The following is a 9,239-nucleotide window of genomic DNA, read 5'->3' on the forward strand; positions in this document are numbered from 1 at the left end:
AGAGAAGAAGAGAGTAAGAGGAGAGAAGAGGAGGAAGCGAGGAGAGGAGGAATCGAGGAGAGGAGAGGAGAGGAGAGGAGAGGAGAGGAGAGGAGAGGAGAGGAGAGGAGAGGAGAGGAGAGGAGAGGAGAGAAGAGGAGAGATTAAGGTCTTAATGTGAATATTGGTCTGGGATGAAAACTCTCAGTCCATAGCTTCATGGTAATAAAGGGCTAGGGGTAGACCCTGGAAGACTGTGTCAAGTTACAGGAGGTGGCTGGGGAGGGTATATTTGAGACATAGACAGTTTTATTAAAATTCTAGCATTCAAAAGTCTAAAGCAGGAGAAGGCCATTCTGGTCTTCAATAATGACTTCAAGGCTAGCCAGCCTGAGCTACAAAGTGAGACCTGATAATAATAATAATAATAATGATAATAATAATAATAACAATAACAATAATAAGACAACAACTAAGAAGAAGGAAAGGAAAAGGAGAAATAAATAATAAACACCACCAACTGCGGTGGGAGATGGTCAGAGCTTGCTCCTCTGGTTTCAAAAAGTGTGAAATCTAGAACCAAGTACAATACATGGCTCCTTCTGAAGACTGGGGTTCAAGTCTTCTTGAAAGAGATTCATGTTAAGGAAAGTGTTTTTATTGCACAGGAATTGCTGCTGTGCCACACCCCACACTTCAGTTTAACCATAAATGCCCGAGCCATTGTCAGTACCACTTGAGCCAGTACTCCTGGTCACTCTTCACAGTGGGGTAAGTGCCACCTTTCACCCCTGACGTTCTTCTGCATTGTCTTGCTCCAAAGACTCTGGCGCTGTGTGCGGTCTGGGGCAAGGGAAGTGAGTCCTTTGTACACAAACTTCATTCATTCCAATGTGTCGAGCCATCTTGATTCTTCAAAACCTAGCTCAGTCAGTCAGTTCCTTCTCCAAACACTTTTCCCCTTACATCCCTTCCTGGGTCCCTCTTGTTTATTAATTATTATTAATAGTAATGACATTAGGCCATTGTAAAGAGCAACACATCTTGCTAAGTCATATACAAACATAATTATCCAATTGACTCTTACAATGACCTTCTAAGACAGGTGCTATAACAAACAATGTATGGCTGAGAAAGCTGAAGCAAAGAAAGGGGATATCTGAGACATAGATTCCTTAAAATATATCACACGCCAAGGTCAGAGATCTGGTGAGTGACCAAATCGGGATCTGCACTATGCGTAGCCCTAGCGTTATCTATGGAGACACTGCCAGGATCCTTCCTGGAGGGACCCTGAGTGTCCTGGGACCATCAGGAGTGGCGAAGGGCCATGGCTTCTCACTGTCTCTCTAGGAAGCACCACCAAAGCCATTGCTACTGGCTTCTCTTCTAAATGCAAGTCCTCCTCCAACCCAGCTTTTATGTGTCTTTAGAATTTCTGGACTTGGCTTCTGAATAATCTTTGCAGGAGCAAGTCAGCAATTTGTGGTTTCCCGGCAAGGGCTCTGTGCTCCATTATAGAACTTGGCTTGTTTGCATTTCCATTATGAGGCAGGGCACCAGCCTGGGTCTCAATTACCCAGGCAACCTGAAGCTATTCTGGTTGAGTCCTGTGGTCAGTCACCTGCCCCGAGCCCTCTGAGTACAACCCACAGGATAGGACAGAAGATCCAGCCCCACTATCAGAAAGATAAAACCCAAGCAAATCTGTGATTCTTACTCAGAAAAAAACGACTGTTATGGTGGAGGTGTTTCATGTGTTCTTTTGGTAGTTAGAAGGTAGTAAACAAATAGGTTAAATCCAAAGTGGCAGTGTGGTCGGGTGAAGCAAGCACTCACACTGTCAGTACCGGCAGGCAGCAAACTAATGCCATCTCTGGGAAAAACAAACGGTACTGTTTCTTTTCCAACTGTGCAGACCCTCTAATGCAACACTTGCACTTGATAGGAATTCATCTTACAGATATCCTTGCATATTTGTGGTCTATGCACAAATATATTTGCTCTACTCACTTTTTTTAAGGTTTATGTATTATACATGCGGCATTATGCCTGCAGGTATACCTGCAGGCCAGAAGAGGGCACCAGATCTCATCAGAGAAGGTTATGCGCCACCATGTGGTTGCTGGAAATTGAACTCAGGACCTCTGGAAGAGCAGTCAGCGCTCTTAACCTCTGCACCATCTCTCCAGCCTCACTCTATTAGCTTTATTTCTTGTTTGTGCATACATGAACTTGTGTGTGTGTGTGTGTGTGTGTGTGTGTGTGTGTGTGTGTGTGTGTGTGTGTGTGTACACGAGTGTTTGGAGGCCAGAGGTCAACACTGGGTGTCTTCCTCAGTGGCACCTTCACATGTATTTATCTGCTTAATTATATTTGGGAGTGGTGAAATGGCTTAGCCACTAAGGGAACTTGCCAACAAACGTGGTAACCTGAGTTTGATCCTCAGAACCCATAGGCTATAAAAAGAGAACTGAATTCCACTGGTTGGCCTCTGAGTGTGGCATGCCTATGCACACAGACAGACAGAGAGACATACAGACATATAGGTAGATGATAGAGATAGATAAAGAAATATGTAAAATAATAAATAATAATAAATAAATAATAAATAAATAATAAAAATAAGATAAAGTAATTAAATAATTACTTTATCTTAAAATTTATTTATCTTAGTGCCTGTGAGTACCCCCAGCCCAGCCGTGGGGAAGGGGGTGTTTGGAGGAGGGAGCAGGGAAATGTGCTTGCTGCATAGGCCTGGCAACCTGAACTCAGATCTCTGGAGCCCGTATGAAAAAGCCAGATGCAGTAGTACACAACTGTAATCCCCAAGAAAACTCTCCCATGAAAAGAAAGCAAGAATTGACTCCTGAGGTGGTTCTCTGAATCCACACACACACAAAGATGAAGTAAGTAAATAATATTTTAAGAAATATATAAGAACCAGCAGATGGCTCAGCAGGTAAAAAAAAAATGGTGACAAAAGAACATACTTTATATTTGAAATTTAAGAGATCAAATTTTAGACATTCTGACTACATGAAATAAGTTTTAGCTTCATATCATCAGTCTACAATATATTCACATACCTCTCCAATATTTAAAATTATATGTTAATTAACATATTAATTGGGTGCACACCTGCAGTGTCAGTACCTGGGAGGCTCATATGGAAAGGCTGTAAGTTCAAGACCAGCCTAGACTGGAGATACAGCTCAGTTAATAGCATGCCTGCCTAGTATTCTGGAAGCCTTGGATTCAACCCCTACCACCAAATAAAGTGGGCATGGTGGTACTACCTTCAAGTCCAGCACTTGGGGAGTAAAGGCAGGAGGCTCTGAAGCTCACTACTGAGTCAATCCTTACAAAGCAAGCATTCAGCTCAGTGCATGGAGCACAGGTAAGGTACACATTTTTTTTGTTTGGTTGGTTTTTTTACTCTGGTTTTTTGAAACTGAACTTTAATCTGAAGCCCAGGCTAGCCTAGCATTTACTATGTAGCCTAGGCATGCCTTGAACTTGTGGCAGTCCTCCTGAGTCAGCCTCCTAAGTACCAGGATTGCATCCATGAGTCTCCATGCCCGTCAAGGTAAACATTGACATGGCTGTGTTTCCCAAAAATGTGCGGCCTATCGTGGAAGCAGAAACCTCAACAGAGGTCTAGTAAGAACTGTAGTTTGGATATGAAGAGGAGAAAAGAAGGGTTAGAAAATAAAGTAACAGAGCAACAGCTGGAGATTCTGAGGAAGCATGAGGCTAACAAGAATTCTGAGGGGGGTGAAGAGGGGGAAGGGAGAGGGAGAGGGAAGAGAGGGAGAGGGAGGAGAGGGAGAGGAGAGGGGGAGGGGAGGGGAGAGGGAGGGGGAGGGGGAGGGGAGAGGGGAGGGGAGATGGTCAAGTACTAATAGTAACAATAGCTAATGGTAACATGGTGCTATATGCTAGGAGATCCTGGGTGTTCCCATCTGTCTTAGTCAGGGTTTCTATTCCTGCACAAACATCATGACCAAGAAACAAGTTGGGGAGGAAAGGGTGTATTCGGCTTACACTTCCATACTGCTGTTCATCACTAAGGGAAGTCAGGACTGGAACTCAAGCAGGTCAGGAAGCAGGAGCTGATGCAGAGGCCATGGAGGGATGCTCTTTACTGGCTTGCTCAGCCTGCTCTCTTATAGAACCAAGACTACCAGCCCAGAGATGGTCCCACCCACAAGGGGCCTTTCCCCCTTGATCACTAATTGAGAAAATGCTTTACAGTTGGATCTCATGGAGGCATTTCCTCAACTGAAGCTCCTTTCTCTGTAATAACTCCAGCTGTGTCAAGTTGACACAAAACTAGTCAGTACACCATCTCATAACACACTTCACTAAACAATACTGAGGGGTGCGTACTGACATCTTCCTCACGTCATGAGAACAGAACTGTGGAAAAAGTAAACCATGCGCCCAGCAGCTGACCACGCCTCCATGAGCCAAGACCCCACACAACAGAGTCGGCTGCAAGTCTTCTTTCTTTAAATATTTTTTTTTAGATTTACTTATTTTATGAGTGTTTACCAGTGTGAATATCTGTGTGTCCACCATGTGGATGCCTGGTGCCCTTGGAGGTCAAAAGAAGGCGTTGGGTCCTCTGGTACTGGAGTTATGATGGTGGTAAGAACTGAACCTGGGTCTTCTACAGAGCATCAAGCGAGACATCTGCACCCCACCCCCAAGCCTTCATTTTTAATAGTTATGCTTTACTGTGAAGGGCAACCTTGGCAAGGAGAAACCCCTCAAGAGTTAAGGAAACCACTCCAAAGGGAAACCAGGATGTCTACAGAAAGACAGAATGATACGCTTTGCTTTTCAATAACCACTCCACGCCAGGAGTTAGGGCTTGAAGTTATTGTGTAGTGGTCACCCACACTCTAAGAGAGCAGGACTATCACTCCCACGTTTAGATGATGAATTTGGACTAGAGAAGCCAAGTCCTTTTCACCATAGTTCTGTATGTTCTCCACCCACCCTGCTGCAAGTCCTCCAGCTTCTCAGGAAAAGTGGCAGAGATCCATCTAGCAGAATCCAAACCTTCACACTGGCTTCCTGACCCAAGGAGTTAGAGCCTTTATTGTAGAAAAGGTCAGACAGAAACCTGGCTGCTCCGTGGCCCTAGGCAAGCCAAGGTAAGTCAGAAGCAATACTGTGTTTCAGAGGGAACATCGTCACATGCTATTCAGAGGGTGGAAGTCTGTATCTCTATCAAATATAGACACAACAGAAACCAGACTCAGGGAAAAGATGGCAGACTACCATAAACTTAGCTGAGCAGTAACCATAGCTGTAGCTACTATCTACTGTGCTGAGTGGAGAGACTCTGTTCTCTGGCCATAAAAGTACCCTGAAGTGTGGCTCCTGATCTGACAAATGTTGTAGAGCTCCTGTCAGGACAGAGGATCAATAAAAGTAGTTCAGCAGTCCACTCTAGAGAGAATAGTTCTCTCTCTCTCTCTCTCTCTCTCTCTCTCTCTCTCTCTCTCTCTCTCTCTCTCTCCATACACACAGGACCCTTATCATCTCTGGAGCTATATCAACAAGGGTCTATTAGAAAGATAGGGGCTATGGGGGTGGTCCTGGCAAATAGGAAAGAGTAAGTTCAAACCACGCCTGAATATTCCTGAGAATAGGAAAAATTTCAAAGAAGATGAGGGGGTTTGCCATACGACAGAGGTTTCTAGGCGTTCAGTAGTGCAGAGCATCCTTCTAAGGTGAAGGACAGGTTGTGCATTAGCACTGCTACCATGGGAACAGTGTTTAGTGGTTTCTGGAGACTGCACAGAGTAGAATACAAATGGGTTTGTTCCATTCATCTAATGACTTGGGAGGCTGTCAGGTTGGAGACTCAGAGAAAGTTCTGTCTGTACAATAAAAACAAAAAACAAAAAACAAAAAACAAACAAACTCCATGACTCTCGGGCACATGACCCAGAGCTGTGGGCCAAAAGGATACTGTATAACATCTCAGTGCTATGGAAGGTGCTATGGAGTGCTATGGAAGGTGCTATGGAGTGCTATGGAAGGTGCTATGGAGTGCTATGGAAGGAAAGTTGCAGACTTAAGAGTTCTAGAGCAAGATCTGCCCTCTGTGCAAGAAACTAACACACCAGCTAGAAGTAGATCTCGGGATACCACAGGGCTCTAGTGGAGTGATGGCTTCACAGTGGGATACCATGTCAGTAGAATTTTACCTGCCAAGAAGATACCCATGTCTTAAATCTCCTAATATCCATAATTGATCCATTACATGGCAAAAAGATTTTACAGATGTGACCAACTTATAGATTTTGTTTGATTGTTGAGACAGAGCCTCACACAGCCCACTTGACTTTGAAGTCACTAAATAGTCAACAATGACCTTAAAATCTCAATCCTTCTTACTTAACCTCCCGAGGGCTGGGGTTATAGGTGTGCTCCACCATACACCTCCCTAGTGCTGGAGTTACAAGTGAGCATCACCATAAACCTTCCAAGTTGCTGGGACTACAGGGTGCTCCACTGCACACATGCCCAGTCCTGGGGTTACAGATGTGCTCCACCACACCAGCCATTAAACTACAGGTCTAAAAATGGGAAATTTTTACTGGACTATTTATGACTCATGAGTCATAAATGTCATCATTTTTTCTTAATTTTTTTATTATTTAAATACATTTTATACATCAAAGATATTAGTAATATTGAATATTATGAGAATCAAATAATACATAAAAATTTGTTCAACTTTTATATTCATATCCTTTCATACCCTAGAAATATCATTAATGAATATTTAATACTATCCATAACTGAGGATCCTATATCTAATATTGAATATTAAATTGTTTCAAAACATACAAAACATTATTTGGAAATTAAGCATAGGGAAAGAGCATAAAATATTAAAAAATGAATCATTAAGAAATATATTCAGCCAGGCAGTGGTGGCGCAAACCTTTAATCCCAGCACTTGGGAGGCAGAGACAGGCGGATTTCTGAGTTTGAGGCCAGCCTGATCTATAGTGTGAGTTCCAGGAAAGCCAGAGATATACAGAGATACCCTGTCTCGGAAAAAAAAAATATATATATATATATATATATTCAAAAGCCCTTATATGATACCACCTGATATAGTGAGAGAGTATTTAAAACGCATTATATATCTGTGTACATTGTCTAACTATAAGTTAACTTTTAAAAGATTGTCAGTTTTTCTAGGAGAGAAATTATTTTATCAGTAAGTTTATTTTAAAAATTTAAAAATAGCAAAAACTCTTTGAAGTTAAATATTAAGAAAATGCTAATTTCAAGCACAATAAGAAAAATTATCAATAATATTTCCATGATGTTTGTCGAACATTTTAATATTTTCAACTGTTAATATTCAACAAACAGAATAATTATTTTAAGATATAGTTCGTTGTTATATCTCCCTTTTCATTTCTGATTTTATTAATTTGGATACTGTCTCTGTGCCCTCTGGTTAGTCTGGCTAAGGGTTTATCTATCTTGTTGATCTTTTCAATGAACCAGCTCCTGGTTTTGTTGATTTTTTGTATAGTTCTTTTTGTTTCCACTTGGTTGATTTCAGCCCTGAGTTTGATTATTTCCTGCCATCTACTCCTCTTGGGTGTATTTGCTTCCTTTTGTTCTAGAGCTGTCAGGTGTGCTATCAAGCTGCTAGTGTACACTCTCTCCAGTTTCTTTTTGGAGGCACTCAGAGCTATGAGTTTTCCCCTTACCACTGCTTTCATTGTGCCCCATAAGTTTTGGTAGGATGTGTCTTCATTTTCATTAAATTCTAAAGTCTCTAATTTCTTTATTTCTTCCTTGAACAAGTTATCATTGAGTAGGTAGTTGTTCAGCTTCTATGTGTATGTGGGCTTTCTGTTGTTTTTGTTGGAATTGAAGACGAGCCTTAGTCCGTGGTGATCTGATAGGATGCATGGGATTATTTCAGTCTTCTTGTATCTGTTGAGACCTGTTTTGTGACTGATTATATGGTCAGTTTGGAGAAGGCACTATGAGGTGCTGAGAAGAATGTATCCTCTTTTGCTTTAAGATGAAATGTTCTATAGATATCTATTGCATCCATTTGGTTCATAACTATGTTAGTTTCACTGTGTCTCTCTCTGTTTAGTTTCTGTTTCCAGGATCTGTCCATTGCTGAGAGTGGGGTGTTGAAGTCTCCCACTATTATTGTATTGGGTATGATGTGTGCTTTGAGCTTTAGTTTTTTTTTTTTGTTTTTTTTTTTTTTTTTTTTTTTTTGAATGTGGGTGCCCTTGCATTTGGAGCATAGATGTTAAGAATTGAGAGTTCATCTTGGAAGATTTTTCTTTTGACCAGTATGATGTGTCCTTCCTTATCTTTTTTGATAACTTTTGGCTGAGAGTTGATTTTATTTGATGTTATAATGGCTACTCCAGCTTGTTTCTTGGGACCATTTGCTTGGAAAATTGTTTTTCAACCTTTTACTCTGAGGTAGTGTCTTTCTTTGTCACTGAGGTGTGTTTCCTGTATGCAGCAAAATGCTGTGTCCTGTTTACATATCCAGTTTGTTAGTCTATGTCTTTTGATTGGGGAATTGAGTCCATTGATGTTAAGAGATATTAAGGAAAAGTGGTTGTTACTGCCTGTCATTTTTGTTGTTAGAGGTGGAATTATGTCTGTGTGGCTATCATCTTTTGGGTTTGTTGAAAGATTACTTACTTGCTTTTTTTCTAGGGTGTAGTTTCCCTCTTTGTGTTGGTGTTTTCCATCTATTATCCCTTGTAGGGCTGGATTTATGGAAAGGCATTGTGTAAATTTGGCTTTGTCATGGAATATCTTGTTTTCTTCATCTGTGTTAATTGAGAGTTTTGCTGGATATAGTAGCCTGGGCTGGCATTTGTGTTCTCTTAGGTTCTGTATGACATCTGTCCAGGATCTTCTAGCTTTCATAGTCTCTGGTGAGAAGTCTGGTGTAATTCTGATAGGCCTTCCTTTATATGTTACTTGACCTTTCCCCCTTACTGCTTTTAATATCCTTTCTTTGTTTAGTGCGTTCAATGTTTTGATTATTATATAACGGGAGGAATTTCTTTTCTGGATCAATCTATTTGGAGTTCTGTAGGCTTCTTATATGTTTATGGGCATCTCTTTTTTAGGTTATGGAAGTTTTCTTCTATAATTTTCTTCTATAATTTCTTCTATAATTGAAGATATTGACTGGCCCTTTAAGTTGGGAATCTTCACTCTCTCTA

Source organism: Mus musculus, chromosome 7 (assembly GCF_000001635.26).
Source record: "Mus musculus strain C57BL/6J chromosome 7, GRCm38.p6 C57BL/6J".
Lineage (NCBI taxonomy): Eukaryota > Metazoa > Chordata > Mammalia > Rodentia > Muridae > Mus > Mus musculus.